The sequence below is a fragment of the Aedes albopictus genome, chromosome 2 (assembly GCF_035046485.1).
Source record: "Aedes albopictus strain Foshan chromosome 2, AalbF5, whole genome shotgun sequence".
NCBI classification, from domain to species: domain Eukaryota; kingdom Metazoa; phylum Arthropoda; class Insecta; order Diptera; family Culicidae; genus Aedes; species Aedes albopictus.
Window position 1 is genome coordinate 272159919 of NC_085137.1, and position 25553 is coordinate 272185471.

At 41.5% G+C, this 25553-nt stretch overlaps 2 protein-coding genes and 1 pseudogene across 9 annotated transcripts in view; 2 read left to right on the forward strand and 1 right to left on the reverse strand.

Annotated features, from left to right (window-relative positions):
• The window catches only part of LOC134288082 (scavenger receptor class B member 1), a 682758-nt gene that overhangs the window by 560311 nt on the left and 96894 nt on the right, over window positions 1–25553 (forward strand). The window lies entirely within an intron of this gene.
• The window catches only part of LOC134288081 (uncharacterized), a 401563-nt gene that overhangs the window by 91624 nt on the left and 284386 nt on the right, over window positions 1–25553 (reverse strand). The window lies entirely within an intron of this gene.
• On the forward strand, window positions 21761–22824 carry LOC115270459 (uncharacterized; annotated as a pseudogene).

Below are 25553 nucleotides of genomic sequence, written 5' to 3' on the forward strand. Positions count from 1 at the left end.
GGAGATATTGGGGATTTTTAGGGAACATTGGGGATTTTTAGGAGATATTGGGGCGGGTAAAGGGAACTTAGGAATCATGGGGGTCCACGGGAAATGATACCTTTCGGGAATCTAAGCAACAAGTTGGACATATTAGGAGAAGTTCGGGATTTTTAAGGAACATTTGGGATTTTTAGGAGATATTGGGTAGGGTAAAGAAAACTTAGGAATCATGGGGTCCTTGAGAAATGATACCTTTGGGGAATCTAATCAACAAGTTGGCCATTTTAGGAGAAGTTGGGGATTTTTAGGGAACATTGGGGATTTTTAGGAGATATTGGGTAGGGTAAAGGGAACTTAGGAATCATGGCGGTCCTCGGGAAATGATACCTTTGGGGAATCTAATCAACAAGTTGGCCATTTTAGGAGAAGTTGGGGATTTTTAAGGAACATTGGGGATTTTTACGAGATATTGGGTACGGTAAAGGGAACATAGGAATCATGGCGGTCCTCGGGAAATGATACCTTTGGGGAATCTAATCAACAAGTTGGCCATTTTAGGAGAAGTTGGGGATTTTTAAGGAACATTGGGGATTTTTACGAGATATTGGGTACGGTAAAGGGAACATAGGAATCATGGCGGTCCTCGGGAAATGATACCTTTGGGGAATCTAATCAACAAGTTGGCCATTTTAGGAGATATTGGGGATTTTTAGGGAACATTGGGGATTTTTAGGAGATATTGGGGCGGGTAAAGGGAACTTAGGAATCATGGGGGTCCACGGGAAATGATACCTTTCGGGAATCTAAGCAACAAGTTGGACATATTAGGAGAAGTTCGGGATTTTTAAGGAACATTTGGGATTTTTAGGAGATATTGGGTAGGGTAAAGAAAACTTAGGAATCATGGGGTCCTTGAGAAATGATACCTTTGGGGAATCTAATCAACAAGTTGGCCATTTTAGGAGAAGTTGGGGATTTTTAAGGAACATTGGGATTTTTAGGAGATATTGGGTAGGGTAAAGGGAACTTAGGAATCATGGCGGTCCTCGGGAAATGATACCTTTGGGGTATCTAATCAACAAGTTGGCCATTTTAGGAGATATTGGGGATTTTTACGAGATATTGGGTAGGGTAAAGGGAACTTAGGAATCATGGGGGTCCTTGGGAAATGATACCTTTGAGGAATCTAAACAACAAGTTGGACATTTTAACATGGGGATTTTTAGGAGATATTGGGGATGGTAAAGAGAACTTAGGAATCATGGGGTCCTTGAGAAATGATACCTTTGGGGAATCTAATCAACAAGTTGGCCATTTTAGGAGATATTGGGGATTTTTAAGGAACATTGGGGATTTTTAGGAGATATTGGGGCGGGTAAAGGGAACTTAGGAATCATGGGGGTCCACGGGAAATGATACCTTTGGGGAATCTAAGCAACAAGTTGGACATATTAGGAGAAGTTGGGGATTCTTATGGGACATTGGGGATCTTTAGGCGATATTGGGGCGGGTAATGGGAACTTAGGAATCATGGGGGTCCTTGGGAAATGATACCTTTGGGGAATCTAATCAACAAGTTGGCCATTTTAGGAGATATTGGGGATTTTTAAGGAACATTGGGGATTTTTAGGAGATATTGGGGCGGGTAAAGGGAACTTAGGAATCATGGGGGTCCACGGGAAATGATACCTTTGGGGAATCTAAGCAACAAGTTGGACATATTAGGAGAAGTTGGGGATTCTTATGGGACATTGGGGATCTTTAGGCGATATTGGGGCGGGTAATGGGAACTTAGGAATCATGGGGTCCTTGAGAAATGATACATTTGGGGAATCTAATCAACAAGTTGGCCATTTTAGGTGATATTGGGGATTTTTAAGGAACATTGGGGATTTTTACGAGATATTGGGTAGGGTAAAGGGAACATAGGAATCATGGCGGTCCTCGGGAAATGATACCTTTGGGGATCTAATCAACAAGTTGGCCATTTTAGGAGATATTGGGGATTTTTAGGGAACATTGGGGATTTTTAGGAGATATTGGGGCGGGTAAAGGGAACTTAGGAATCATGGGGGTCCACGGGAAATGATACCTTTCGGGAATCTAAGCAACAAGTTGGACATATTAGGAGAAGTTGGGGATTCTTATGGGACATTGGGGATCTTTAGGCGATATTGGGGCGGGTAAAGGGAACTTAGGAATCATGGGGGTCCCTGGACACTGTGGTGTCCCTGGGAATGAAATGGCGGACCACTTGGCAGGTTCCGGGTATTCTGGCTCTCGCTACAAAACAACTGTTCCTTTGCTGGACCTAAAACGCTGAATCACCTCATCTATTCAAGACGCCTGGACGAGCGAATGGGCCCACTACCGTGGGACCTATTTGAGGAAAATTAAGCAGAGCACCAACGCCTGGGCGGACTTGAAATCTAAAAAAGAACAAGCCCTCATCTCACGACTACGAACGGGCCACACCAGGGCTTCCCACAACCTGGGAGGCATACCTTTCCACAGAACTTGCGATATCTGTGGGATAAACAACTCGGTCGAGCATATCATCTGCGTCTGTCCAGCCTATGAAGGACCCCGGCAGATGTATGGGATCCCCGGAAGTATACGCGATGCCCTCAGGGATGATTCATCAGCACTTGCCGCTTTGATGTGCTTCATTAAGGATGCAGGCCTTTACTTTAAAATATAGCACACTCACTTCTTGCCATGTTCAACTTTTTGTAATAGTTAATCGTGATTCCTCAAGCACTATGTGATACTTTGCAATCGGTCCCTGTTTACAAAATTCGTGTTTTTTGTCCATTCAGAATTTTAATTTACTAAAAAGCTACCTAAAAACTTTCAATGATGTATCAATTGTTTTGCGTTTTTAAATTTGTATTCTATTTGTTCTCATGCAAGTGTGCTAAATAACTTCGATAAAACTCTGTACATTAGCTCATAAGGAATACTTCTGTAGTTCTTTTTCTCAGGCGAGCCCCTCTGGCTTGTTCTGCTTTTCTATGACCCGGGATGAACCTGCCTACGGCAGAAAATCCCCGAATAAAGAGATAATAAAAAAAATAATAAATAATCATGGGGGTCCTTGGGAAATGATACCTTTGGGGAATCTAATCAACGAGTTGGCCGTTTTAGGAGATATTGGGGATTTTCAAGGAACATTGTGGATTTTTACGAGATATTGGGTAGGGTAAAGGGAACTTAGGAATCATGGGGGTCCTTGGGAAATGATACCTTTGGGGATCTTATCAACAAGTTGGCCATTTTATGAGATATTGGGGATTTTAAAGGAACATTGGGAATTTTTAGGAGATATTGGGTAAGGTAAAGGGATCTTAGGAATAATGGCGGTCCTCGGGAAATTATACCTTTGAGGAATCTAATCAACAAGTTGGACATTTTAAAAGACGTTGGGGATTCTTAAGGGACATTGGGGATTTTTAGGCGATATTGGGGAGGGTAAAGGGGACTTAGGAATCATGGGGTCCTTGGGAAATGATACCTTTGGGGATCTTATCAACAAGTTGGCCATTTTATGAGATATTGGAGATTTTTAAGGAACATTGGGGATTTTTAGGAGATATTGGGTAAGGTAAAGGGAACTTAGGAATCATGGGGTCCTTGGGAAATGATACCTTTGGGGAATCTAATCAACAAGTTGGACATATTAGGAGAAGTTGGGAATTCTTAAGGGACATTGAGGATTTTACGGAGATATTGGGGCGGGTAAAGGGAACTTTGGAATCATGGAGGTCCTTGGGAAATGATACCTTTGAGGAATCTAATCAACAAGTTGGCCATTTTAGGAGATATTGGGGATTTTTAAGGAACATTGGGGATTTTTAGGAGATATTGGGGAGGGTAAAGGGAACTTAGGAATCAAAGGGGTCCTTGGGGAATGATCTCAAACGTTCCTTTATAAATCCCTAACTTCTTCTAAAATGTCCAACTTGTTGTTTAGATTCCCCAAGAGTATCATTTCCCAAGGACGCCTATTATTCCTATTAACTTGTTGATCATTTTGTTACCCAAATGTATCATTTCCCATGCAGACCTCCATAATTCCTAAGATCCCCTTATCCTCCCAAATATATCCTTAAATCCCAATCGTTACTTAAAAATCTCCAATATCTTCTCAATAGCCCTAAAATTCCTTAAAAAATCCCCTATATCTTCTAAAACGTCCCAACATTCCTTAAAAAATCCCCAATATCTCCTCAAAGTTTCCAATGTTCTTGAAGAATCCCCAACTTCTCCTAAAATGTCCAACTAAATCTAACGAATCCAAAAGGTATCATTTCCCAAGAACCCCCATGATTCCTAAGTTCCGATTAACCTCCCCAATATCTCCTACAATTCCCAACGCTCCTTGAAAAGTTTCAAATATCTCCTAAAAATCCCCAACGTCATGAAAAATCCCCAATATCTCCTGAAAAACCCCAATGTTTCTTAAAAATCTCCAATATCTCCTCAAAATCCCCAACGTTCCTTAAGAATCCCCAACCCTTCCTAAAATGGCAAACTTGTTGATGCGATTCCCCAAAGGTATCATTTCTCAAGGACCCCATGATTCCTAAGTTCTCTTTACTCTCCCCAATATCGCCTAAAAATCCCCAATGTCCCTTAAGAATCCCCAACTTTTCCTAAAATGGCCAACTTGTTGATTAGATTCCCCAAAGGTATCATATCCCAAGGACCCCCATGATTAATAAGATCCCCTTTCCCCTTCCCAATATCTCCTAAAAATGCCCAATATCTCCAAAAAACCCCCAATGTTCCTTAAAAATTCCCAACTTCTCCTAAAATGTTCGACTTGTTGATTAGATTCCCCAAAGGTATCATATCCCAAGGACCCCCACGATTCCTAAGTTCCCTTTTCCCCTTCCCAAAATCTCCTAAAATTCCTCAATGTTCCTTAAAAATCCCCAATGCTCCTTAAAAATCCCCAATATCGCTTAAAAATTCCCAATGTTCCTTAAAAATCCCCAATATCTCTTAAAATGGCCAACTTGTTGATGCGATTCCCCAAAGGTATCATTTCTCAAGGACCCCCATGATTCCTCAGTTCCCTTTACCCGCCCCAATATCTCCTAAAAATCCCCACTGTTCCTTCCAAATCAAGGATGGAAGAAAATCACTTCTATCGATAAATGATACACCATACGAATAATCAAAGATAGCCGTTGCTCTTGCAGTAGCATGATGCGACACCCTCACGCTGTGCTCGTATCACAGAGCAATCAAACATCTGATGCACGCTTTATCGCGGGATCCATCGTTATCGGATCATGTTACAAGTCGCGATAAACTTTATTCATCACGATTATGGCCACTTTTCCACCACGGAACCAAAATTCATGATCTGGAATATTACATTCATATGCAGATCGTGAAGCTTCAGCAATAAGAATGCACAAAAAGTGATCGAAAATCGAAATTTATCATTTCGACTTCATGATAACGATCGCATCGCGGCCGCACATGCCGAGCGATTCATTATTCGCGGAGCATGGGTTGTTATGAATGCTTGACGACAAAATTCTATCGTTGTTGCTATCCAACTAACAATCACTCATTTAACAGGCACCATTATGACGAATTAGTTCAGCATAATGTTGAATAACATTTGAACTATTTTCACGTACAACCAATGTTCGGGTTTTGTTCACACAAATTTGGAGAAGTTATAAAGCATCATGTTGTGTATCAACTTTTTTTTGTTGTTCAAAGCGTTTTACAAATGTACAAGAAAGTTGTTATTAAGCATTGGCAAAAATGACTGAAAATAAATAAAATGCAAAAATGTTGAACTCACACGAGAGTAATTATTTGCTCACATGTTGAGAACACCGATTATGAAATAAGAGTTACATATAAAATTACCTAAATCCGGATTAGAACTCGAGACCTGTCGATTGCCAGCCGCATGCCTTCCTATCTGCGCCATCCTAGAGATGGTGAGATGCAACACCCAGTGTTCATAACGATCATTCCTGAACTTGTGTTCAGCAGTGGTGAATTAGCACAGCACGTGGTAATCAACTGAACAACGCCTCATACTTCAACGGCTGTTCAGCCCAAAACACGTGTTTTCCATTCTGATTTCGCTGTCAGTATTTTTGTCGCATGGTGAGAAAACTTGTATCCAATGCGGCCAAAAAGTGTTGGTACTTATTGAAGATACTGTTTCTAGATGTACTAATGGCGAAATGAATATCTTTTTATTTTTTTATTAAATATCGATCTATAAAAATGTATGGCAATATGTGGTGCGGTATGGTCATGGATCCACATGGCATTCACAGCATCTGTTCGGGCAATCTACTCATGCTCAGTCGAAGATCCGTTTTTTTTTATGCTTTTGTCATGGAATCTTGATAGTTCAATAAATAGTGCATAAGGATGTTTATGGATATTTGAAATGTGTCGATTTATGAATGCTGTTTGGTTATCTTGGTGACTGTGGGAACAATATTCAGTAAACACGACAGCACTGAAATGTAAAATGCATCGATCCAAGCGTCCAAGTCGTATTCTGTTTTATTTTACGTGATTCGTTTAAAATATTGGTTCTTTAAACAGTTTTAGCCATTTATCCCATAATCCGAACAAAGTTCCGAGTCAAACTATGACGGGCTGAAGGCGTTTATTTGACAAGTAAAAAGCACATTGTTCAGGAGCATATGTTTATCGATACATCAGCTTAATAAGATGCAGACAAATGTTTTGTTAAACTCCTTTGTTAAGGAATCAATGCTTGTCGAATAAATTTCTTATTAAACTTTTGAAAAGTGTTTTAACCCTCTAATACCCAACCCCGCCTTTAGACGGGGTATAGTTTGAGCATTTTTGTAATTTTTGTTTCGTGGAAAATCAAAATTTTTATATTTTTGGCTGAAATTTAGGACTGTTTTGTATATCTCAAAATGGTTTTTGGTGTATTTTGAAGCGTATTTACTTTTTTTAAAAATCATTGAAAAATTGATGTTTTGGACACCTTTCAGAAGTCATTGTTTATTTTATATTGAATCGCTAAAATTAACATGTTTTAAATTTTTCCCAAATCATTCTATCCTAGTTTAATAGTTTAAGGGAATCGAATATACTCTTAAATTATTTTCCTTAAAATTACACGGAAAATAAAATTTTCTATGAAAAAAATTTAAAATAAAAATATTTCAACAATAATCATAAAATCTCAAAATGTTTTCATCTCAAAAAATCCGTACCCCAAATAGGCTTCCAGGAAAAATATAAAACTGTGGGGATGCTCAAAAATAAAAATTGGAAAAATCAAAAACTGAAATTCATGAAATCGAGAATTAAAAAGAATCATCTTCCAAAACATGTTTAAATCGATTTTAGATGACGAAAAATGATATTTAGATCAAAATAAAAAAATTGGGTATTAGAGGGTTAATTTATCATTGTTGATACCGATGAGGAAAGTCGAACATTGACTATTTTCTCAATTGAAAAATCATTTAAACAGTAATGTGAACAGCATAATTTTAGTTCAGCTAACATAACCATTATTAAGCAATAATTCAGCAAGCTTGCTTGTTTGTGACTTGCAATTGTTAGTTGGGTATGATCGCGCGATGCCTTCCAACCGCGACACATTTGGGATCCTATCATGATCACTAGATTTCCATCCTTGTTCCAAATCCCCAATATCTCCTAAAAATCCCCAAGGTCCCTTAAGAATCCCCAACTTCTCCTAAAATGGCCAACTTGTTGATTAGATCCCCAAAGGTATCATTTCCCAAGGACCCCCATGATTCCTAAGTTCCCTTTACGCTCCCCCAATATCTCCTAAAAATCCTCAATGTCCCTTAAGAATCCCCAACTTTTCCTAATATTTCCAACTTGTTGATTAGATTCCCCGAAGGTATCATTTCCCAAGGACCCCCATGATTCCTAAGTTCCCTTTACCCTACCCAATATCTCCTAAAAATCCCCAATGTTCCTTCAAAATCCCCAATATCTCCTAAAATGGCCAACTTGTTGATTAGATTCCCCAAATGTATCATTTCCCAAGGACCCTATGATTCCTAAGTCCCCTTTACCCTCCCCAATACTGCCTAAAAATCCCCAATGTCCCTTAAGAATCCCCAACGTCTTTTAAAATGTCCAACTTGTTGATTAGATTCCCCAAAGGTATAATTTCCCGAGGACCGCCATTATTCCTAAGATCCTTTTACCCTACCCAATATCTCGTAAAAATCCCCAATGTTCCTTAAAAATCTCCAATATCTCCTGAAATGGCCAACTTGTTGATTGGATTCCCCAAAGGTATCATTTCCCAAGGACCCCCATGATTCCTAAGTTCCCTTTGCCCGCCCCAATATCTCCTAAAAATCCCCAATTTCCCTTAAGAATCCCCAACGTCTTTTAAAATGTCCAACTTGTTGATTAGATTCCCCAAAGGTATAATTTCCCGAGGACCGCCATTATTCCTAAGATCCTTTTACCCTACCCAATATCTCGTAAAAATCCCCAATGTTCCTTAAAAATCTCCAATATCTCCTGAAATGGCCAACTTGTTGATAAGATTCCCCAAAGGTATCATTTCCCAAGGACCCCCATGATTCCTAAGTTCCCTTTACCCGCCCCAATATCTCGTAAAAATCCCCAATGTCCCTTAAGAATCCCCAACTTCTCCTAAAACCACCACCTCCCAAACCACCACCTTCAACCTCGCTGATCGCCTGTTAGCCCCTAGCCTGGGGCGGTGCACGCCGCTACGAGACCGGCACCTATACCCTCTCCGGTTGCCGGCTACTCCACGCCGCTACTGCTGGACGCAGCATTCCCTTTTCGTGCCTCGGAGTAAGTAATATAAGGTTTAAAAACTAATCCCCATATTCTAGCTCGCTAAATAAATCCGAAGACCTCCCCACTACCTCCTCAACGACCCTGGGACTCGAGGACACAAAAGAGGCCTTTTGTGCACGCCTCGTTGGCTGCCGTTGGCTGGCCCAGCAGCCTGAGGTTTAGATCGACTCCCCCTCTGGGTCTCGATACACACGTCCTCGAGGAGCGGTAACATTAGTTCCCTTTTCCCGCCCCAATATCGCTTAAAAATCCCCAATGTCCCTTAAGAATCCCCAACTTCTCCTAATATGTCCAACTTGTTGATTAGATTCCCCAATGTTCCTTAAAAATCCCCAATATCTCCTAAAGGTATCATTTCCCAAGGAACCCCATGATTCCTATGTTCCCTTTACCCTCCCCAATATCTCCCAAAAATCCCCAATGTTCCTTAAAAATCCCCAAAATCTCCTAAAATGGCCAATTTGTTGATTAGATTCCCAATGGTATCATTTCCCAAGGACCCCATGATTCCTAAGTTCCCCTTACCTTACCCAATATCTCCTTAAAATCCCCAATGTTCCTTAAAAATCCCCAATATTTCCTAAAATGGCCAACTTGTTGATTAGATTCCACTAAGGTATCATTTCCCAAGGACCCCATGATTCCTAAGTTCCCTTTACCCTACCCAATATCTCCTTAAAATCCCCAATGTTCCTTAAAAATCCCCAAAATCTCCTAAAATGGCCAACTTGTTGATTAGATCCCCAATGGTATCATTTCCCAAGGACCCCCATGATTCCTAAGTTCCCATTACCCACCCCAATATCGCCTAAAAATCCCCAATATCCCTTAAGAATCCCCAACTTCTCCTAATATGTCCAACTTGTTGATTAGATTCCCCAAAGGTATCATTTCCCGAGGACCGCCATGATTCCTAAGTTCCCTTTACCCTCCCCAATATCTCCTAAAAATCCCCAATGTTCCCTAAAAATCCCCAATATCACCTAAAATGGCCAACTTGTTGATTAGATTCCCCAAAGGTATCATTTCTCAAGGACCCCATGATTCCTAAGTTCCCTTTACCCTACCCAATATCTCCTAAAAATCCCCAATGTTCCTTAAAAATCCCCAATATCTCCTAAAATGGCCAACTTGTTGATTAGATCCCCAAAGGTATCATTTCCCAAGGACCCCCATGATTCCTAAGTTCCCTTTACCCTAACCAATATCTCGTAAAAATCCCCAATATCTCCTAAAATGGCCAACTTGTTGATTAGATCCCCAAAGGTATCATTTCCCGAGGACCGCCATGATTCCTATGTTCCCTTTACCGTACCCAATATCTCGTAAAAATCCCCAATGTTCCTTAAAAATCCCCAATATCTCCTAAAATGACCAACTTGTTGATTAGATCCCCAAAGGTATCATTTCCCGAGGACCGCCATGATTCCTATGTTCCCTTTACCGTACCCAATATCTCGTAAAAATCCCCAATGTTCCTTAAAAATCCCCAATATCACCTAAAATGGCCAACTTGTTGATTAGATTCCCCAAATGTATCATTTCTCAAGGACCCCATGATTCCTAAGTTCCCATTACCCGCCCCAATATCGCCTAAAGATCCCCAATGTCCCATAAGAATCCCCAACTTCTCCTAATATGTCCAAATTGTTGCTTAGATTCCCCAAAGGTATCATTTCCCGTGGACCCCCATGATTCCTAAGTTCCCTTTACCCGCCCCAATATCTCCTAAAAATCCCCAATGTTCCTTAAAAATCCCCAATATCTCCTAAAATGGCCAACTTGTTGATTAGATTCCCCAAAGGTATCATTTCCCAAGGACCCCCATGATTCCTAAGTTCCCATTACCCGCCCCAATATCGCCTAAAGATCCCCAATGTCCCATAAGAATCCCCAACTTCTCCTAATATGTCGAACTTGTTGCTTAGATTCCCCAAAGGTATCATTTCCCGTGGACCCCCATGATTCCTAAGTTCCCTTTACCCGCCCCAATATCTCCTAAAAATCCCCAATGTTCCTTAAAAATCCCCAATATCTCCTAAAATGGCCAACTTGTTGATTAGATTCCCCAAAGGTATCATTTCTCAAGGACCCCATGATTCCTAAGTTCTCTTTACCATCCCCAATATCTCCTAAAAATCCCCATGTTAAAATGTCCAACTTGTTGTTTAGATTCCTCAAAGGTATCATTTCCCAAGGACCCCCATGATTCCTAAGTTCCCTTTACCCTACCCAATATCTCGTAAAAATCCCCAATATCTCCTAAAATGGCCAACTTGTTGATTAGATACCCCAAAGGTATCATTTCCCGAGGACCGCCATGATTCCTAAGTTCCCTTTACCCTACCCAATATCTCCTAAAAATCCCAATGTTCCTTAAAAATCCCCAACTTCTCCTAAAATGGCCAACTTGTTGATTAGATTCCCCAAAGGTATCATTTCTCAAGGACCCCATGATTCCTAAGTTTTCTTTACCCTACCCAATATCTCCTAAAAATCCCAAATGTTCCTTAAAAATCCCGAACTTCTCCTAATATGTCCAACTTGTTGCTTAGATTCCCGAAAGGTATCATTTCCCGTGGACCCCCATGATTCCTAAGTTCCCTTTACCCGCCCCAATATCTCCTAAAAATCCCCAATGTTCCCTAAAAATCCCCAATATCTCCTAAAATGGCCAACTTGTTGATTAGATTCCCCAAAGGTATCATTTCCCGAGGACCGCCATGATTCCTATGTTCCCTTTACCGTACCCAATATCTCGTAAAAATCCCCAATGTTCCTTAAAAATCCCCAACTTCTCCTAAAATGGCCAACTTGTTGATTAGATCCCCAAAGGTATCATTTCCCGAGGACCGCCATGATTCCTATGTTCCCTTTACCGTACCCAATATCTCGTAAAAATCCCCAATGTTCCATAAAAGTCCCCAATATCACCTAAAATGGCCAACTTGTTGATTAGATTCCCCAAATGTATCATTTCTCAAGGACCCCATGATTCCTAAGTTCCCTTTACCCGCCCCAATATCGCCTAAAGATCCCCAATGTCCCTTAAGAATCCCCAACTTCTCCTAATATGTCCAACTTGTTGCTTAGATTCCCCAAAGGTATCATTTCCCGTGGACCCCCATGATTCCTAAGTTCCCTTTACCCGCCCCAATATCTCCTAAAAATCCCCAATGTTCCTTAAAAATCCCCAATATCTCCTAAAATGGCCAACTTGTTGATTAGATTCCCCAAAGGTATCATTTCCCAAGGACCCCCATGATTCCTAAGTTCCCATTACCCGCCCCAATATCGCCTAAAGATCCCCAATGTCCCATAAGAATCCCCAACTTCTCCTAATATGTCCAACTTGTTGCTTAGATTCCCCAAAGGTATCATTTCCCGTGGACCCCCATGATTCCTAAGTTCCCTTTACCCGCCCCAATATCTCCTAAAAATCCCCAATGTTCCTTAAAAATCCCCAATATCTCCTAAAATGGCCAACTTGTTGATTAGATTCCCCAAAGGTATCATTTCTCAAGGACCCCATGATTCCTAAGTTCTCTTTACCATCCCCAATATCTCCTAAAAATCCCCATGTTAAAATGTCCAACTTGTTGTTTAGATTCCTCAAAGGTATCATTTCCCAAGGACCCCCATGATTCCTAAGTTCCCTTTACCCTACCCAATATCTCGTAAAAATCCCCAATATCTCCTAAAATGGCCAACTTGTTGATTAGATACCCCAAAGGTATCATTTCCCGAGGACCGCCATGATTCCTAAGTTCCCTTTACCCTACCCAATATCTCCTAAAAATCCCAATGTTCCTTAAAAATCCCCAACTTCTCCTAAAATGGCCAACTTGTTGATTAGATTCCCCAAAGGTATCATTTCTCAAGGACCCCATGATTCCTAAGTTTTCTTTACCCTACCCAATATCTCCTAAAAATCCCAAATGTTCCTTAAAAATCCCGAACTTCTCCTAATATGTCCAACTTGTTGCTTAGATTCCCGAAAGGTATCATTTCCCGTGGACCCCCATGATTCCTAAGTTCCCTTTACCCGCCCCAATATCTCCTAAAAATCCCCAATGTTCCCTAAAAATCCCCAATATCTCCTAAAATGGCCAACTTGTTGATTAGATTCCCCAAAGGTATCATTTCCCGAGGACCGCCATGATTCCTATGTTCCCTTTACCGTACCCAATATCTCGTAAAAATCCCCAATGTTCCTTAAAAATCCCCAACTTCTCCTAAAATGGCCAACTTGTTGATTAGATTCCCCAAAGGTATCATTTCCCGAGGACCGCCATGATTCCTATGTTCCCTTTACCGTACCCAATATCTCGTAAAAATCCCCAATGTTCCTTAAAAATCCCCAACTTCTCCTAAAATGGCCAACTTGTTGATTAGATTCCCCAAAGGTATCATTTCCCGAGGACCGCCATGATTCCTAAGTTCCCTTTACCCTACCCAATATCTCCTAAAAATCCCCAATGTTCCTTAAAAATCCCCAACTTCTCCTAAAATGGCCAACTTGTTGATTAGATCCCCAAAGGTATCATTTCCCGAGGACCGCCATGATTCCTAAGTTTTCTTTACCCTACCCAATATCTCCTAAAAATCCCCAATGTTCCTTAAAAATCCCCAATATCTCCTAAAATGGCCAACTTGTTGATTAGATCCCCAAAGGTATCATTTCCCGTGGACCGCCATTATTCTCAAGTTCCCTTTACCCTACCCAATATCTCCTAAAAATCCCCAATGTTCCTTAAAAATCCCCAATATCTCCTAAAATGGCCAACTTGTTGATTAGATCCCCAAAGGTATCATTTCCCAAGGACCCCCATGATTCCTAAGTTCCCATTACCCGCCCCAATATCGCCTAAAGATCCCCAATGTCCCTTAAGAATCCCCAACTTCTCCTAATATGTCCAACTTGTTGATTAGATTCCCCAAAGGTATCATTTCTCAAGGACCCCATGATTCCTAAGTTTTCTTTACCCTACCCAATATCTCCTAAAAATCCCCAATGTTCCTTAAAAATCTCCAATATCTCCTAAAATGGCCAACTTGTTGATTAGATCCCCAAAGGTATCATTTCCCGTGGACCGCCATGATTCCTAAGTTCCCTTTACCCTACCCAATATCTCCTAAAAATCCCCAATGTTCCTTAAAAATCCCCAACTTCTCCTAAAATGGCCAACTTGTCGATTAGATTCCTCAAAGGTATCATTTCCCAAGGACCCCCCATGATTGGTTCCAAAGGAATTTATTGCTGTATGTTTTACAACTGAGCTGAGAAACAGGCTCTGTCCTAGTGGGAATGTAATGCAAGAAATAAGAAGAATCATTATCCCATCACATCATACAAAAAAAAATTAAATGCATCAAAAGTGCATGCTCAAAATTGCCGCACGCACAGACCCCCCCATCTGAACAGCACCGCAGCAGAGCTACGAGTGCGAAGGATTTAAATGGTTGCTCTTGTAAATACACTTTCGTCGGCGCTTTCCTTTCGCTCCGTCGAAAAACAAGTTAACTGCACGTCGCACTTAGTATGCGCAAATCCAAACTCCGCCTCGAATGATTCCACAGGCGGAGACAAAGAGCGAGCTCGTTTTCTGTATGCGATGACATCACCAGCAGCCAAGCCACCAGCAGTAGTCGTCCTCATGCCGTGGAGCAACAGCACACGAACGCACGACGGATAGGGTGATGACCATTGTTTTGGCATGAAGTTAATGCATTTTTTGGCTTAACTACAAAAGATAGAGTTTTGGTGTCAAAGAAACATTTTTAGGGAACAAGTTCGTGCATGTTTTGTAGAAGAACTTTTTCAACAAAAGCTTTATTTTCATATTGAAATCATCAAAAATGTCCAAAAAATAGCCGATTTTTTCGACCAATTTTGCATTATTTTTCAATTTAAGGCCTTTTTAACTATTTTTACAAAGTTTACGTCCAAGAGACTAAGAAAGTAGAAGTAATTAGCATTCAATTCGTGCGCTGAGAAAGTTTGTACGATTGATAGTTTAGTAGATATAGGACTTCAAAGATAACCAAAAATTAAAAACTTAAAATGTGATTAACTCACTTAGCAGTGATTTCCGACCCTATGTTCCATGGGAACTTTTTCATCTCTCATCAAGACCTATCAGCCCTGAAAATATCCAAAACCCGGAACCAAACACCCTGTATAATAGGTTGACAAACAGTCAAAATTTGAGATTTTTTGATGCGCTGTATGAAAAGTTATAGCATGCTGAACTTTTATGTGAGAGAAAAAAAAGTTGCCTATCCCAAACATTTTGGCCATCCCTGTATTTCTAATCCAATTTCTTTTGCGATAGTACTAGCTAGTCGTGTACCTAATAATGCTGCCTGTAGTTCTAATTTCGGAATGGTCATCACCCTCATAAGAGCCACCCTAGCCTTAGCAGCGACGATACATCACGATTACATCAATATCATCTCCAGATAAAGTTCTCAAATATACAACGGCAGCAAATGCCTTATCTGATGCATCTACAAAGACATGCACCTCTCTTTTTGTGACCTCTAAAGCTTTGGAGTAACACCTTTGGATCTTAAGTGAATCCAAATCTTTAACTCTAATAGACCATTCATCTAAACGATCCTTAATGCTTTCAGGTATTTCGTCATCCCAACCGATTTCAATTCTCCATAAATCTTGCAAAATAATTCTACACTCTATAGTGACATTTGAAATTAAACCAATTGGGTCATACACTCTCGCAACAATTGATAACAGCTTACGTTTCGTTAGTATATCTGAAGATGTAGGACAATCAAATGTATAAACCAATTGATCGTTTTCAGTATTCCACAAAATTCCCAAAACCTTTTGATATGATGGTTCTTCAATATCCAATGGTATAAGTTTTGAACTATCAATTCTATCTATTGGTAAACCTTTCAAAACCTCATCTGAATTTGATACAAACTTTCGAATTTCAAAATTTGCGTGATCGTGAATTTTGATTACCTCATTCATTACCTTAATAGCTTCCTGTGGCGTCCGGAAACTTGCAAGACAATCATCAACATAATCATTCTCCGTAATGATGTTAACTGCATCTGGATAATTCTTTGAAAACTTTGCAGCATTTACAAATTGAGCACATGCGGGAGAACACGTAGCTCCAAATGTCATAACTTGCATGACATAAACCTCTGGCTTTTTGTTCGGATTATCGCTGAATAAAAAACATTGAGCCTTCTGATCAGCTTCTCTAATTTTAACCTGGTGAAACATCTCCTTAATATCACCCACTACCGCGACACCGTGTTCTCTAAATCTAATGAGAACACCAAACAATGATGCTGTAGCATCAGGCCCAGTTAACAGTTTTGAATTCAATGATTCTCCATGAATTTCTGCCTTGGCATCAACAACCATTCTTGGCATTTTATGCTGATTAGTCACAAAGAAATACGGTAAATAATAAGTCAGCATATTTTATCTCATTCGGATCGAGCTTGCGAGCATAACCCTTTTCTACATACTTTTCAGTTTTATTTGTATACCAAGTTTTAATGTCTGGATTACATTCCATTTTCTTTTCCTGAATTTTCAATCTTCCCAATGCAGATTGATAACTGTCAGGAAACTGAACCTCATCATCCTTCCACAATAAACCAATTTCATATCTACCGTTATTGTATTTCAAAGTATTATGCATGATATCGTTAGCTCTTACTATATGTTTTGATAACAAAGGTTTTTCATTAGCCATAACACCAAATTACTCAGTTGAAAAATAACCTTTGACAATTTCATGAAGCGATTTTTCTTCAGATTTTGTTTCAATTTACCAAAGTCTACGGTTTGTTTTGGTATTGACAATTGGTTAACTGCCTTGCCTCTTTTAAGAAAAACTGATTCCCACTAGTTCCCTTTATCTGGTGATCGAACGACTGTAAGGTTTAATCTTATGATTTTTGGCAACGCAGTCTTTATTGAATTAAACGAAATTTAAGCTATCTGCCCGACGTTTCGACACTGGATTGGTGTCATCTTCAGGGGGTAAATATTCGTTTCGTTATATGTCCAATGTTTAGTCTAACGGTAACTGTCGTGGTTGTGGGTTTTAGGTATATACTTTCTGAACTCAAACTGTAAAAATTATTCTTTTTTCTCGCACAACTTGTATCGGCAATGGCGTAATTTGACTCGTCAACCGTTTGGGTTGCTCCGACAACATGATAACCGCTAAATCCCTTTGCGGTTTTAACCAATTGTAAAATACTTCTAATGTCGGAGCCCTAAACTGAGTTTGATTTTGTGCATTATCTGCTGCCTGATTATGAGCGTTTGCCACTGCCTGGGGTCCTGTAACATGACTCAACCAATTATGCTACAGACTGGATGGCAGCCTACCACTTAATTCTTTTAACAATCTCTGATCGTTAAGGTAATCTTACTGCTTTAAAAGTTTCATATTTGTTACCATATTTTCTAAAGCGGAAATGAAATCAATCATAGTTTTAGGATTATCCATCCTAGGAGGTTTAGCAGACATCAATTCGTCTAATAAACCATTGTAAACCACTTGCGGTCTACCAAATTGTTGTTTAAGGCGGACTAAAATGGATGGAACGTTATCCGCATCTACCATAAGCGGGGCTACTGAAATCAAAGCTTTCCGCTTAAGATATTGATGCAGTCTATTTAAATTATCTAAATTCGAAAATCCTCCAGCAACTGTAGTTGTATCGAAAGCTGTCTTAAAACGAGGACATACTTTATAACAACCATAAAAATATGCTAGTTTAGCTAGAGATTGTCTAGCCAACAAATTTGCTACTTGATCTGATCCTTTTGAGGGAGTAGAAGCAGAAGAAGTTGAAGGGGATACCGTTGAAGAAGATTCACTTTTTTCCATTTTCAAATTCATTGTTACGTTAGATAAAAATTTCGATCAATGTTGAGTAGTATCTGAGATGTGTGCAAACTTTATTCCAACTGGGACGGGTGTAAACCTACCTGAAGGTACACAATACTGAAGGGCACTAGATTGAAAGGGAGAGCTCAGGAGAAATTGTATTGCAAAACGAAAATGTCAGATTCGAACATCCGCCGCAAAATTACTCACACACGCACACCTACCGTTCACGAGAAGATTTACAGAAGAAAGAAAATCGTGCGGTGAGACGGATCTCTTCTGCCACGGCGATCGCCACTGGGGCGCAACATTCCGAATAATTGGGAATAGTGTGCAGCAGAAGCAGCCGATAATCACCCGGCGGGACAGGAAAACACCCGTGCAACAGACATTATCACCACACGAGGCACGAGCCCACCTCGCACGACGTCCATAGTGGTTGCAGGAGATCCACGGGAGCGAGGACAAGTTGCCGCTGATTTTCGATCCTCCCAACGGACAGTGACGTAAAGGCACCCTGAGGCGGGAAAATTGGCCCGGATATTCGCCAGCGGAAAGCCCTTCGGCCGGTGGAAAAACTCTCCACGTTTGGTGACGGCATCACAGTGGGCGCACAGATCGGTTCGGCTGAGCACAGGTGACAACCTGACTACCATCGAAGAAGAAGAAGAGCCTTCCCTAAGAAGGCTCTTTCTTCTCATTTTGTTGCAGTTTCAGTGCACGGGAACTGCACACTACTTGGACCAGAGTCAGTGGCCAACCGTCGTGGGATTGAGCAAGCCCTGCATCCAGCACGCAACAACCCTTTCGAGGTGCCAGTTGCCAGCAGGTGAAAGCTGGGGTCGACGAAGTGCCAGGGGTGACCGTGGTGTGCGCACGGGATCCGCACGGAGCAGCGTTTGCGGCCGTAATAACCCCTGCGGGGAGCGAGCGGCCAGCCGACGTGACGCAAGCGAGTGCCGCAGTGGATCAGTCACAACCCTTTCGAGGAGCCAGTTGCTGATCGGCAAAACCTGTGTGACCGTTAAGAGCGAACCGTTCCGGAAAGATCGAGACCAATCGGTTGGTCAGAAAGGATCCTCAGGCCGGTTGGACCAGGGTGCGCTTCGCCCTGAAGCTGCATGGCGTTAGTGCATCTTTCAGACCGCATCGGCCGGAAGCCCGAGGGAACGAAGACGCAGCGGGAAGCGGTGTGCGTGAGTAATAATATTAAGAGAAGGCATGGACAGTGCTGTTAAGAGGAGAAATTACCTTAAGATGATCAGTAGGGTAGCATAAGAGAAAATGCACATGTAAAATAAATGTTTGCACACAAATTTTGATTGAGGTGTTCTATATGTTGCTAGCCGGTCCGATCATTGCAATTTCCCATCAGCAAGATCGTTTCACAACATCATTATTCTAAAATTTCTTGAAACATCTTATTTTGAGCTACTTGTATTCCCTTATGAATTTTCAAAAAATGTATCGAGTGTTCTAGATTCTTTATCTTCAGATATTTTTAATTTAGATTAAATCTCCATACAGCGTGGACATTGCCACGATTCTTCTTCCGTAGGTAAAGATTTTAAATTGATACAAGATTGATGAAACCATAAAAGGCAATCATCGCATTGAATCATTGCCTCTCTTTGATCGGGATGATTACAGAGCTTGCAACTCCCCTTCTTATTTTCTTTATAAACAACTTGCAACATTTTGCTGCTTTAATTGAAACAGGACCACTGCACCAAAACAAACAATCTATTAATTACACGAAACTTTTGACCTAAATCTCTAATAATCTAACTTATCTATTACTCGCCTCTAGATGGGTTGACTTGGCCGATCGTCCGTCGCGTCCAAGAGCTCTTTCACCACAGTCACGAATAATTTGACTTGGCCGACCGTCCGTCGCGTCCAAGAGCCTTTTACACCACAGTCACGAATAATTTGACTTGGCCGACCGTCCGTCGCGTCCAAGAGCCTTTTACACCACAGTCACGAATTTCTCCTTTATAATTTGACTTGGCCGACCGTCCGTCGCGTCCAAGAGCCTTTTCACCACAAAACAAATTTCTCTTTTTAATTTGACTTGGCCGCCGTCCGACGCGTCCAAGTGCCTTTTCCACCACAATCAAATTTCTCTTAATAATTTGATGTGTTGCAAATAATTCTCGGTTAACTTTCGAGAATTGATTGATTATTCTCAGATTACTGGTTAGTCCCAACGGTCACCGTGAGGAAAACACTTAGTTCCTCTCTGGAGCACCACCAAAATATTTCTTTACCCAAGAAATCAAACTCGTCTCACGATGACACTGATTTACTAAAAAATATGGACTTTCTTTTTCCAACTATGAAAAAGTGAACTGAACTCCAACGATGCTGAGATAGTAATGCTTTATTTCCTATTTCTACTTTCAATTATGGATTTTCTTATGTCTAAGCTTTACCTGATCCTAACGACTTTACCTGACCTGACGCCAAGCTTACCACACCGTCTTCACGGGTAGTTTTATCATTTCTTCCGTCGCCTCATGTTCAGGTACTTTTGCTACGCAGCGCATCCTTTTGCCAGAACTAATGCATTGGCGACCGTTGGCTTTGTTTATTTGGTGCCTTTAGGTGACGCACCAAGGCATCTTCTTATTCTGACCCTGTCATAAACGTACATTTGTTTATCCTTATGCTAAACTATATTGCTCAGTCGTCAACAGTAGTGAATCCCCTTCCTCTTACGCTGGAACGCTATCTCGGTGGTTTTTGTAACCGACTGGATAGCGTCTTCAGTCGACCTCCCCTTCCGGAAGCCGTACTGGCTACGCGAGAGACTTTTTACACTCTCGGTGAGCCTCAACATTCTATTGAGGATGATCTTTTCGAGCACCTTCCCACCTCGTCGATCAAGAATATTGGCATATATGCCGACGGGTCTCCAGGTGGTTTGCCCGCCGGCAGAACCAGGCTCTGCCGCTTCCAAACCTCTGGGAAAACTTCCTCGTCCAGGCATTTCAGCATAGCAAACCTGAACATCTCGGGAGCCTCTGCAATAACTAGTTTTAAGGCCAGATTCGAAACTCCGTCCTGTACTGTTCTTCGCGATATTGATGGAGGAGGCGAACGGTCTATAATCAGCACACGATGTATACAATTTGCTTATTAGACATTGTATGAATGCATTTTTATTAGTTAGAAAATTTACACATTAGGTACCTGAGGAAAGATATTTAAAAGGCGAATTTCACGCCAACTTGACCAGCACGCGCGGAGAACTCATTCTCCCAACCTGAAAAGAAAAAGGTAAAAGAGAAGAAACAAGCCAAGCGTCGCTCTGGCTCCATTAGTCCGGCCACGTGACTGAGACCTTGTTGGGGTTCAGTCAGCACTGGCAGGCGACAAACAGAAAAATATTCTTCGGCATTGGAGTAAAAATTTGAACGTTGCATCACCCCGTTAACCAGCACCAAGCATTAAGGTTCATTCTTTGCTTACTTTGCTTGTTGCTAGTTAACTTAAGGTGTGATTGTGGCCGAAATTGTTCGTAGGTCCATCAACAATAACAAGCGTGACCGCGAAATTAGTCATATGACTGAAATTAGTGGGATGTTGGGCTCAATTGGGCCGGTACAATGGCGTCCCACATTTTTATCTTTATTGCTTTGTTAACACTTATGTGGCCGGCAGGGTACCCGGGTACCTTTTTCAATTTCAAATCTCGATATTTTAATGGTTATTGAGACTAGGATGTTGGAACTCTGTTAGATCTTAGAACTCGTGAATATACATCTATTACTGGGGTTGACCAAATTTTTAAGTGAAGAGGGGCACGGGGAGGGGCTCCTGCATTTTTTTATTACGTGGAAGCAAATTGAACTGCCGATCCCATCGGACGTAATCTTCTGTCGCTCATCGTTTGCGTTTATTTTGCGTGATAATTGATCTCGTTAATCGTCTAAGTTAATTTCAAACTACGGTCGTTCGTAATCTGCACCGTCCTATGATAATAATTTTTCATATCGACTACCGTTGTGGTGAAAAAGTGCATTTTAATTGATCGACTCTACTCGCCATGGAATGCAAAAAGTGCCTGCTACCAGTGATAACAAAGGATCAACCGTACATTTACTGCAATGGATTGTGCGCCGCAGTACATCATGCAAATTGTGTTGGATTAAATAAAGCCGAGCTTGCCGCCGTGTCGCCACCGAACAAGAATAGTTGTTGGCTGTGCGACGATTGTTTGGATGAGTTTGTACAATGGAGAAAAGAACGAACTGAGAAAACAAATGATCCGATCGCCGAAACCATTCCGGAGCCGCAATGCGTACAACTGCAACGTGATGTAGATGAGCCGAAAACCAAAGTTGAATCCATATTATCGGGGATTGTGTCGCATTCTAATCATCGCTCGGATACCTGGATACGACACTCAACACCGAATTCTTCACGACAAGAGGAAAGTGGATCGAGTGTAATTACAAGCGCGTTCAATAGTACGAATCGGATTCCTGATTCGGGAAGCGAAAACGAAAACTTCGATTTGCTGCTATCTAATATCCATGGAAGCGTTTCGGAGGAAGATGTGCAACTCATGGTTCTCGCTGTTTAGGCACCCGTGATGATGAGTGTATTAACGTTAGAAAATTAGTTCCGCGATGGGTTGACTGTAGTACTCTCGACTATATCTCCTTTAAAATAGTTTTACATCGTAAATGGAAATCTACCGCAATGATGCCATCTATTTGGCCTAAAAACATCAAATTTCGAGAGTTTAAAAAAATAAGATGCCCGTGGAGACCAGATATTTTGTAATATGTTTCGATGTTTTGCATTATGTGATTTCACGTTAAAATGTTTTTGTTTAGTTATAATATTCACTGCAATTTCTGTTTTGTGCCATCTGTGGAAATGTTTATGTATAAATCTGAAATGTAGTCTGCCCTTGAACGATAAATTTGAAGTAAGTAATTGTATCACTGTATTACATAATTGCCTCGTATTTTTTACTTGGTTTTGATAATTGAAGAATTTGTTCTAAATGTTTGTACTTTAGTTTTAAGAACACATCATTGGGGCATGTATAAGCCTGTTGGTGTTGCTCACGGAGAAAAATAAAGGCCGGCAGGGTACCCGGGTACCCACGAAATTGAAATTGTAATTTGTAATTTGTAATTTTTATTGTTAACGTAACGTGAACCGGTTAGCATAGCCATGATCATATCTCCGTCAATTTTTCATCGATTTTGGAAATTTTTAGCTCATTCAATTCAGAAACTCATCATCTATCGGGAAAATATTAGGTTAGACCGATCTAATCACCGTGGTTTTCGGAAAATCCATATTTTTGAGAGCATGTCCTTATACCATATTGAAACCCACATTGTTAAGGCTAGGATACCTTAAAGTGTTTATGGTCAACCATGGCCTCACGGGAAGCGTGTTCCGAAATAACAGTTTCAAAGTCAACACGTTTTATGATTCCAGGCCGGTCAGATACAATATGCCAAAGCAATTTTACGATGCTTGGTACCGAAATTGCTACTAACCTACCGAAAATCCCGTATATTGTATTGTATAAAAACACGGATCCGGAAATCCGGATTTTCCGGTACCTATGGTGATCGGACCGGTCTAGCCAAATACGATCTCGATAGCTAATGAGTTTCTGAGTTGAATGAGGCAAAAACTTTTAAAATCGGTGGAAAAATCGCTAAGATATGATCATTTCCATTTCGTGGGTACCCGGGTACCCTGCCGGCTTTCTACGGGTGTTTTTTTTTTTGCTGGCCACACTACGGGTAATGGCAAAAATGCGCTTACAACATCGACAATGCTTCTCTGCTACATATAATATCGCACAAAGTGATAAACAAAGAGAAACAATCATCAAAAGCAACAATTTCGTTTGAAGGAGCAAGTGAGGGTAAACCGGCGATGTACCGAATTTGACAACTGCGTCACCCCACTGATCTCATGTTTCTCGAGAGGCATAATAAAGTCATAATTCTGCAATGTTTGGTACATGATTTAGTCCCTGAACCATGGCGTGCAGTTCAGAGAAATCCACGAGGAAACCGTAGTGCGATACTAGATTGCTTAAAAAAATGGGGTGGCCGGCAGCATTTTGAACCATGGCTGGCACCAGACCTGTCAGTACAGTTAAATCATGCGGTCAACAAGAACTTCCATGGGTTCGACATGTACGCCGAACAGGATCAGAATCACAATTATGTAGTTCCCGATTCGTATGACTACGAAATATGTTGGAGCCTACCTGAGGTGACCTACTCGTTCTTCGTTTATTTACTGGTGCGGAGATTGTATAAGCTGATGGCAGCCGGAACTCGGCGAGAGCTGGCGACCTCACACGTGACACGATGCATGTCTCATCCACCTTCCAAAGAAATTACCGGACATTCTTGTCACATTTGGCTCTGCATACAGCTGGTCATCCAAGTACTACAAGCGGGCTGCACGTAATACATGCTTTTGTTTATTAAGTTAATAAGACCTTTGCCATCCTGGAATAACGGATTGAATGTATGACAAATCGATTTAGGTTTTGTGATTCGGAAAGTTGAAAAAAGTTCTGAGGATCTTATGAGCCTTGTTGAAACAAAAAGGAGAAACGTTAAAATTGGAACAATCGATTATCTTACATCGTCGAAGCAAAAACAACGAAGAAATCTTTCTCTGTGGAGAATCATTGTAAAGGTCGTTTAACGTAATACACTGGTGTTCGCTACCAGCATGTACGCTCCGGTGATAAACGTGCCCCACTTTCCCCTATCATGCGAGAGAAGATGAAAACGTCAAACGTGGGAGCACCATCAGCAGCAGCAAGTTGCTCACCCGCCGCCGGCACCACCATCATCGCCACTCATCAATGTAAACATGCGCTCGTGAGTGAACGCGCGCGCTGCCGCCACCGCCACCGTACCGAACCGAACAACCAACCGTTGGAACAGAAGACGGTGATGCTCATGACAGCTCTGGTGAATTTGCGAGACCTCTCCAACAGGAAGGTACCCTGTCGTGTGCTTCTGGATTCTGGATCGCAGATGAGCTTCATTTCACGGAGTATGGCAGATCGTCTGGCGGTACACCGGGCTCCAACGCTTGTACCAATTACGGGAGTAGGTGCAGCCAGGACTTGTGCTCATGAGAAGTTGACAGTGGCAGTCGAATCCAGGTACACTGACTTCTCAACCATGGTCGAATGCTTGGTAATTCCCAAGGTGACAGGAGTCATCCCCACGACCCAGCCGGATATTTCGAAGTGGCCGATTCCGACATCCGTGTTCCTGGCTGATCCCGAGTTTAATACGCCTGGCGAAATCGATATGCTGCTTGGCGTATCCCATTTCCTCCGACTGCTCAAATTAGGAAGAATCCAGCTGCGAGAGGACTTGCCCGACCTCCAGGAGACGCAGTTTGGATGGGTGGCCGCTGGTGACGTCGAGGAAGAACAGAACGATCAGCAGTGCTACGTATCCACAGCCAGCACACTCTCCGAGACCATGAAAAGGTTTTGGGAAGTCGAAGAAGTCAACGATGCTGATCAACCTACGGACCAGGAGGAATGCGAAAAGAAGTTTCAGGATACCCACTATCGAGACGTGGACGGCAGATATGTTGTGTCGCTGCCTTTCCGAGAATATCCTCCCCAGCTGAAGGACAACCGAGAGTTAGCCCTGCGTCGCTTCTTTTCCCTCGAAAGGCGGATGAAGAAGGATCCTGCTCTCAAACTCCAGTACAGCAAGTTCATCGACGACTACGAAGCCCTGGGACACTGCCGAGAGATCATCGAGGATTGCGATGCACCGAGTCAACCCCGGTACTACATGC